Source organism: Vulpes lagopus, chromosome 10, assembly GCF_018345385.1.
Source record: "Vulpes lagopus strain Blue_001 chromosome 10, ASM1834538v1, whole genome shotgun sequence".
Taxonomy (NCBI): domain Eukaryota; kingdom Metazoa; phylum Chordata; class Mammalia; order Carnivora; family Canidae; genus Vulpes; species Vulpes lagopus.
The window spans coordinates 241,506-249,341 of record NC_054833.1 but is presented as its reverse complement, the minus strand read 5'-3'; the positions used below and the strand labels follow the sequence as shown (position 1 = coordinate 249,341).

Genomic DNA, 7,836 nt, shown 5'->3' with positions numbered 1-7,836 from the left:
AGTTTGGAGATTACTGAACACGACTCTGAACTGACACCAAATATTGGAACACAAAATGCCACTGTGGTCTATCAGTCAGAGGGTGACTGAGAGAGATCTTGTGATCAGTAGAATCAGGTCTGTTTTACTGCAGGCCTATTTCGATCTCTGATTTCACCCCATAGTTATTTCCCAAGATCCAGGATGCCCAGTTGCAAGAGACAGCTCCTCCAGTATCCCATCATGACAACTGTTGTCAATCCAGTTGTCATGATGGGATACTGGAGGAATCATTTTAATTGTAGTGTCTATGATTGTCACTCTTGGCCAGAAGAGAATAGCCACTGCAGGCACTTCTTGGGAAGGAGGCTGTTGGTCTCCTCACCAACACACTTCTCAAGGACTCAATGACTCAATGAAGAAGGTCCTCTAGAACAGGAGTTTTGGCAAACCTTTTCTGTAAGTGGCCAAAGGTAAATATTTTAGAATTTGCAAGTCACATGGCAAAATCAAGGATATACTTACAATAACAAGAGGGGAAAAAATTTCCACCGTAAAAAATTAGAGTATATTAATAGTTGTGTAAATTATTCTTACTGCTAATAATTGGAAGAATGGAATTCTCTTTGGGGATAATATTTTGCTTAATTGGGTTTCAAAGTTAGTGTTCCCTATCATCAAAATTTCTCAGCATTTTTGGAGATAACGAAAGACAGAAGAACGAAAAGAAGAGAAAAATGAGGGACCTCGAGAAGTATTTCCTTCGGTTTCCTTCACTGTCTGAGCGGTGCCTGGGTCTACTCACAGGCTGCAGAGGAGCAGAAGGGCTTCCGGGGTTCACCTCACCACCGCCCTCCTCCTCCTCCTCCTCCTCCTCCTCCTCCTCCTCCTCCTCCTCCTCCTGCCCCTCCCCCACAGGCCGGTCCCCTCCCCCGCCGGGACCACCGCCCCTGCCCCCCCACCCCCCACCCCCCACGCCGGGATTGGACCCACCCGCGCACACGTGGAGGACGGTGGACGGCGAGTTTCTGGGCCGCAAACGTACTGGACAGACGGACAGTCCCACTTGGGGAATCTGCAACCCCCGGAGCGGAGGTGGAAGACAATCCGAGCGCTGAGGGGGAAAGAGCCAAGAAAAGGCCCTTTCCCGGCGGCCGAGATAGCTCAGTTGGGAGAGCGTTAGACTGAAGATCTAAAGGTCCCTGGTTCGATCCCGGGTTTCGGCAGCCGCGAGCGTTTTGTCGCCTCTCCGGGGTTGCGGCGGGTCCCGTCCGCGCAGGACCGTCGTCGAGGACTTCCGTGGGTACCACCAAAGGTGCACACAGATCCCGGCGCGATGCGGTAGCCGGAGTCTGAGCTCCGTAACTGAGGGGTCGAGGGGCGGGGTTTTGTCGCATGCACGGGCGGTGGGAACAGGGCAGCGGTGGAACCTCCCGGTGCAGACTCGCGGGACCCTGACGTGGTTGTGCATCTGCTACGGTCTGGGCGACTACGGGCGAGACTGCCGGTGGGGGGCAGACAGGAGGGGAGGGGCAGCCGCAGCCCGTCCCCGCGCCTGCTGTGTTGCGACCCGAAACAGCCGGACCAGGTGCACCGAGCATGTGCGGCCCAAGTGAGCACCAGATACTAGTTCAAAAATAAAGATTACCATTTAGTGACACGTTAAGTTTATGAAATTCAAAGCTCAGAGTGTATAATGTGGAGTTTTATTTGCCCATAGTCCCATCAGTCCTGTGAGCTCCTGCGCGGACGGTACCCGCCGCAACCCCGGAGAGGCGACAAAACGCTCGCGGCTGCCGAAACCCGGGATCGAACCAGGGACCTTTAGATCTTCAGTCTAACGCTCTCCCAACTGAGCTATCTCGGCCGCCGGGAAAGGGCCTTTTCTTGGCTCTTTCCCCCTCAGCGCTCGGATTGTCTTCCACCTCCGCTCCGGGGGTTGCAGATTCCCCAAGTGGGACTGTCCGTCTGTCCAGTACGTTTGCGGCCCAGAAACTCGCCGTCCACCGTCCTCCACGTGTGCGCGGGTGGGTCCAATCCCGGCGTGGGGGTGGGGGGTGGGGGGGCAGGGGCGGTGGTCCCGGCGGGGGAGGGGACCGGCCTGTGGGGGAGGGGCAGGAGGAGGAGGAGGAGGAGGAGGAGGAGGAGGAGGAGGAGGGCGGTGGTGAGGTGAACCCCGGAAGCCCTTCTGCTCCTCTGCAGCCTGTGAGTAGACCCAGGCACCGCTCAGACAGTGAAGGAAACCGAAGGAAATACTTCTCGAGGTCCCCCATTTCTCTCTTCTTTTCGTTCTTCCGTCTTTCGTTATCTCCAAAAATGCTGAGAAATGGAACCCAAGGACCGCATACATTTGCTAAAGGGATCCAGTATGAACAGTGCCAGGCTAGACATTCATCACAATGGTTCCAACTCACGGGAAAGCAACTGTCACAAAAATCAGAAAATGTACGTTGGGACAGACGGGAGAGGCGGGAGGAGGAGAAGGCACCCGTCAGTTCCCTCCTGTCATCATCACCTGGTAGAAGACTGCTCACCACCCGCTGCAGGGTTCCCCCCTCCCCCACCGCCCCCCCAACGCCCCTCCTCTGCCCCCGCCCCCCCAGCCCGGAGCCGCCTGCCCCGCGCCGGGCCCTCGGGTTCCTGCCGGTGTGCGGTTCCCTCTCCATAGGGCCTGGTTCCCGGGGCCGCTCTGCAGGCTCTGGCCCTGGAAACCCCCCTCCCCGAGCGCAGGTGGCGGCGGCTGGGGCCTCGGGAGTGCAGCGGGGACCCCGCGGGACGGCACGGAGGCCTGGGAGCGCGGGGCCTGGTCCGCAGGACCTCGCCGCCCACCGTGGGGCTGGGGCGCCTTCAGTCACCTAGTCAAGGTGCAAAAGGGGCGAAAAGGGAAGAGGCCCTGCTGCAGCGGCGCGGGTCTTGTCCCTTCACCAAACCGGCCTTGAGAACAAGCAATTCTCTTGCGGCTTCCCGCCCGGGTCGGTGCTCGGGGATGTCTGCGCAAAGCCCCCCGCCCTCCGCCTGCCGGTTCCCGCGAGCCCCGCGAGGCGCACCCAGGCTCCAAGAGCGAGAACACCCACCAACTGGGGCGTGGGCCGCGCTCCTTGCGACCGGGGGACTCTGAGCCGGTCAAAAACCGAGAGGATGGAAGCCCGAGGAAAGGTGGAGCCTGCTCAGAAACAGCTGCAGGGCAAGATCCATCTCTGACGGGAGAATTTCCAGCCCCTCTCGTGTGGGCTCCGTGGCTTAGCTGGTTAAAGCGCCTGTCTAGTAAACAGGAGATCCTGGGTTCGAATCCCAGCGGGGCCTGGGGGTTATTTTCTGTGTGCAGGTTTGTCCGCCCCTCCCGGAAGTGTTTTGCTCTTATCGTGTAGTTTTATTTCCACCATAGGCCTCCCCTCCGCATGCTCCCTGGCCCTTACTAGGCACCCCACTTCAGACGTAACAGATAGCATCCCAAGACGTTGGACACAAAGGGGAACTGGTTTGATCACAGCCACACAAGTCAAGACTGTATTCAGGAAGCAAAGAGCAATGAGGTGATATTAGCATGCAACCCTGTTTTCTCAATGTGTCTTTTTATAGATACAGACCACAAGTTCCCTTGGGATATCTCAGGTATCAAGTTCCAATTTGATTTCATATAGTCATGAACCGACTAATTGAAGTTCCGAGAGGGAACTCTGTGGGCATGAATTTTAATACGATACCCACAGGTGCTCTTGAGGTTATAATTCACCTATATGTGTGTGGGAGCCTGGGGGTGGCCTCGGAGATTGGTGTATCTAATCCAAGAACTTTGTGAAAGCATACTGTGAATGTTGATGGACTGTTGACCAGCCGGGCTGCATAAGGTACAGGTCCAGTGAAAATGAAAATGCAAGATCCTTTACTCAAAACAGGAGGAGAAGCCTGCAGTCCACCGCCGGCTTGGCCCTGCAATTGCCTTCTCCACCTGCTGTGTTCCAGCCTTCACACCTGCCCCTGCCTTGGCAAGTGTAAAATCAGCGCTGATATCAGCTGTGCTCTAACAGAAATCCAGAATCTTTACGGCTGCGCATGTAAGGCCTTGCTTTAATTCCTTTGAAATAAAAATCTGAAGTGTAATATGCGATCACTCTTGGGGGCACGTGTAAGCAGTGGTTTGTGGCTTTCTCCCCAACATCGATTCTTCCTCTTGACTGTCCTGTCATCCAGTAAACAAACAAACAAACAAATAAAATTTTAAAAAATTTAAAAAGTAGAGAGAAAGTACCATTAAAAGTAACAATAAAATATAAAGCTTTTTCCTTTCTTCGTTGGTCTTTCTCAACCTATTATGTATTTTTCATTTGCTTATTTAATATCATTCTAATTAAGTAGAATTAACATTGTAAATTATCAGCATGAATTTTATTGTTCACCTTTATTTCACACATCAAAATCCAAGGAGCATTGCGATCGCTGTGTGAAGAAAGAGATGCAGGGAAAGCCAAACATGCACATTGTGCTCATTTCCTTTGTTCACATACCATGCTCCACTATCCCATTGAACCTCGGTTACAAAACATAAATTCAAAGGTGTAATTATTATGGAGTTTGAAGGTGGCAAATAGAGTCGCCTGTCCTCAGTTCACCAAAGCACCCTCCCTGCCAAAACCTGGGGTTGAACTAGGGATCTTCAGATTTGCAGTCTAAGTCTCTCCCAGCTGAGCTATTTATGCTACCCAGGAGCAAAGTTTCCCAGTATTTATTTTTCCAAACTTGGATTGTTCTCAACTTCTGTTTTAGGAGATTTCAGATTAAAGGTTGCTGTTTAATCATCCAGTACATTTTCTTACTCAGAAATTTGGGGAACCTATTGCCTCTCTCTTATATGGCTTGGATCCAATTCCTGGCAGCGAGGGAAGATAGGTGAGAAGGAGGGCAGAAGATAGGTAATTGGGCTCCAACGGAGAGACTTTCCACTCTTCCTCATCTTGTGACTTAACCCAGACCTGTCTCAAAAAATTAAGGAAACTAAAGAAAAAATGTGTGGGGTCCCTTACATAGAAAATTTTTGTGACCCTGGGTCAGACAAATATTTTGTAGATAAGACAAGAGAAGCATTTGATAACTGCAACCTCATCAAAAAATTTTAAATCCTGTTCTGTGCAAAATATGTTTAAGAGAACAGAAAGGCAAGTGTCACAGACCATGAGACAACCTCTGCAAACCATATATTTGATAAAGAATTTACATCCAGAATACATAAAGGGCTCTAAATAATCAACAATAAGAAAATCTGATTTAAAAATAGCAAAATATTTAAGCAGATACTTTGCCAAAGCAGCAATAAAGATGACAAATAAGCAAAAGAAGCTCAACATCAGTGATTAAGGAAATATTAATTAAGGCCATAATGACACACCATTGCAGTTATAAGAGTTGCCAAAATCTAAAAACGTTAGCCATACCAAATGTTGGTTAGAATGCAGAAGAAATGAAACTCTCATACACTGTTAGCAGTAATAGAAAAGTACTATTTTGAAACACTTTGGCAGTTTCTTTAAAAATTGAAGATATACCAACCCCATGATCCAACCACTCAAATCCTAAGTATGTATCCAAAAGAAAAAATAAAACAATTGTGTCCATACAAATTCTTGTGTACAAATTTTTGTATCAGCTTTATTTGTAATAGCCAATAACTGGAAACAATCCAAGTGCTTAGCTTAAATGGGTGAATGGATAAACACATTGTGGTATATCCATACCATGGAATACTACTCAGCATAAAATGGAGTAAATTATTGATACGTTAAACATGGGTGAAACTCAAAATAATTATGATGAGTGAAAGAAGTGAAATCAAAAAAGTAAATATATGATCCCATTTGCATAAAACTTTGGAAAATTCAAACTAATCTATACTGACAGGAATTACATCAATGGTTGCTTGAGAAAGGAGAGGCAGGGAGAAGTAGGAAGTTGAACTCAAACGTTTTCTTCCTCTCTCTCTCTGTCTGTCTCTCTCTTTCCCCTTTTCTCCCTCCTTCTCTCCCTAACTCTCCCTCCCTTCTACCCTGCCTCCTTTTTTTCTCATTTCTAAACTTTCGAACCAGCTGTAGGGTGAAGACCACTTCTGAAGATATGGAATTGAGGAACCCAACATGATTGGAAATGAGCAATAATGATTTTCATTTTGCATATAGGCTGTCAAAGTGCTTCCTTGGTTTTCTAGAGCAAGATATCCTGGTCGTGAAGTTGACTGGTGAGAAAGGCAAGTGGTCTAGAAAGTGAGGAAGAGAGTGATTACAGACCAAAGACACTTGAAGAGGTGGGTACAGACAAGACAGCCAATGGAAATCAGGTAGAGTGATCTGTGGAGGAGAAAGACATGGTAGAGAAAAAGAATGAAGGGAAACTCCTAACTCAAGACTTTCCAAAGTGGTTCTCAAAAATAAAACAAAACAAAACACAGGCATTAGGGCAGTAAGAAGATCTTAGAGAAGACTGTCCCTGGCTGGGAAGAACCTAGGAGCAGGAATGGTTTAAATCTGGACTTAGAATTTACTATTCTGGAAAACAATCCAATTTAGAAATGTAGAATTAATTCAGTTAACAGAATAAATTTTCTGACACACACACACAAATGGCCTTGCCAAAGAATACAGAAGATACCACATTTCCTAGTATATCACAAAACAGGCAGTTGTTGTCTGGGGGGTGTAGCTCAGTGGTAGAGCGCATGCTTTGCATGCATGAGGCCCTGGGTTCGATGCCCAGCACCTCCAGAGGTGTTTCTTTCTGTTTTGCTCCACACTGGTACATTCTTTCAGGGATGCCAAGTCTACTTTTCTGTTTCTTTGTTTTTGTTTTTCTGCTCACATGGAAAGTAAAAATGACTGGTGAAACATCAGAAGAAAGAAAGGAGAAGAAAAGACTTATTCAACATCCCCAAATGCAACCAACTTTGTCACCTGGACCATCACTTTGCAATAGGACTTTAAAAAAGGAAGATCCAAGTGAGAGGAAGAGAAAGAGGGAGAGCGAAGGGATGAGTGGAGGAGAGAAGGAGAGGGGGAGACCCCTGTGCAACTTCTTTAGCCAGAATAGCTAATCCTAAAGACAAGAGAATGAGAGAAATTAGAGTGGTGTGAGCAGGATCTCAACCGTCTCTGGAAAAACACTTCAGATGGCAAGCCGAATGCCTTGGACAAACAACTATCCCTGATCCTTTATTACATACCAGGAACAGAATACAGGAATTCAAACACAGGCTTTTGTTTCTTCAGTTAAGAGCCTGAAAAAAATGACTAAGGAAAATCCCGTCATTGATCTGCTTTAATTTTGGAGACAAAATAATGTTCATCCCTGGCAATACAGAATACTTCACTTTCAGGTAAATCCAGGTAAAGGAGAGGTCTTGGCTTCTAAGAAGTCAACCATCTCCTTGTCTCCTTCCCAATCGACTGTACCTGAAGATGGCGAAAACGAGATGCTCTGCACTGAATGCATGCTGTGGAAGCAAGAGACCCTCTGTTTCAATAAACCAGCCCCTGTGAACAGTGTGTCTGCTCAAAGATTTTCCTTTGGGGACTAGAGGAAGTGATGCTGTTTCCTTGCACAGACAGTTTACATGATCTGCAGGTTCTGCTTTTGCTTCTTTTGCAATAGCCAGTCTCAGAAGCTGCTCTGTGAGGAGTCTGACTACAACAGGATCAGCATGCTATGAGAAAGCCCAACCTAGAACCATGGAGAGAAAAGTGAACAGGAAACTAGATAGAGAAGCACTGATACACCACAATGGAGCCTCCTCAGACCTTTGAGTCCAACCCTGCTACCAGCTAAATAAAGAGCAGTGAACAATCCCAACTGCCTCCAAGCAGCAGAAGGGGCCCA

At 48.1% G+C, this 7,836-nt stretch overlaps 4 non-coding genes across 4 annotated transcripts; 3 read left to right on the top strand and 1 right to left on the bottom strand.

The window, feature by feature from the left end:
* The first annotated feature begins 1,132 nt into the window (after nucleotides 1-1,132).
* On the top strand, nucleotides 1,133-1,205 carry TRNAF-GAA. Its single transcript has one exon. It is a non-coding gene; the product is annotated as a tRNA-Phe (tRNA).
* Nucleotides 1,206-1,773: 568 nt separating this feature from the next.
* TRNAF-GAA lies at nucleotides 1,774-1,846 on the bottom strand. Its single transcript has one exon. It is a non-coding gene; the product is annotated as a tRNA-Phe (tRNA).
* A 1,362-nt stretch (nucleotides 1,847-3,208) lies between these two features.
* On the top strand, nucleotides 3,209-3,282 carry TRNAT-AGU. The gene has a single exon. It is a non-coding gene; the product is annotated as a tRNA-Thr (tRNA).
* Nucleotides 3,283-6,656: 3,374 nt separating this feature from the next.
* On the top strand, nucleotides 6,657-6,728 carry TRNAA-UGC. The gene has a single exon. It is a non-coding gene; the product is annotated as a tRNA-Ala (tRNA).
* Nucleotides 6,729-7,836: the final 1,108 nt, after the last annotated feature.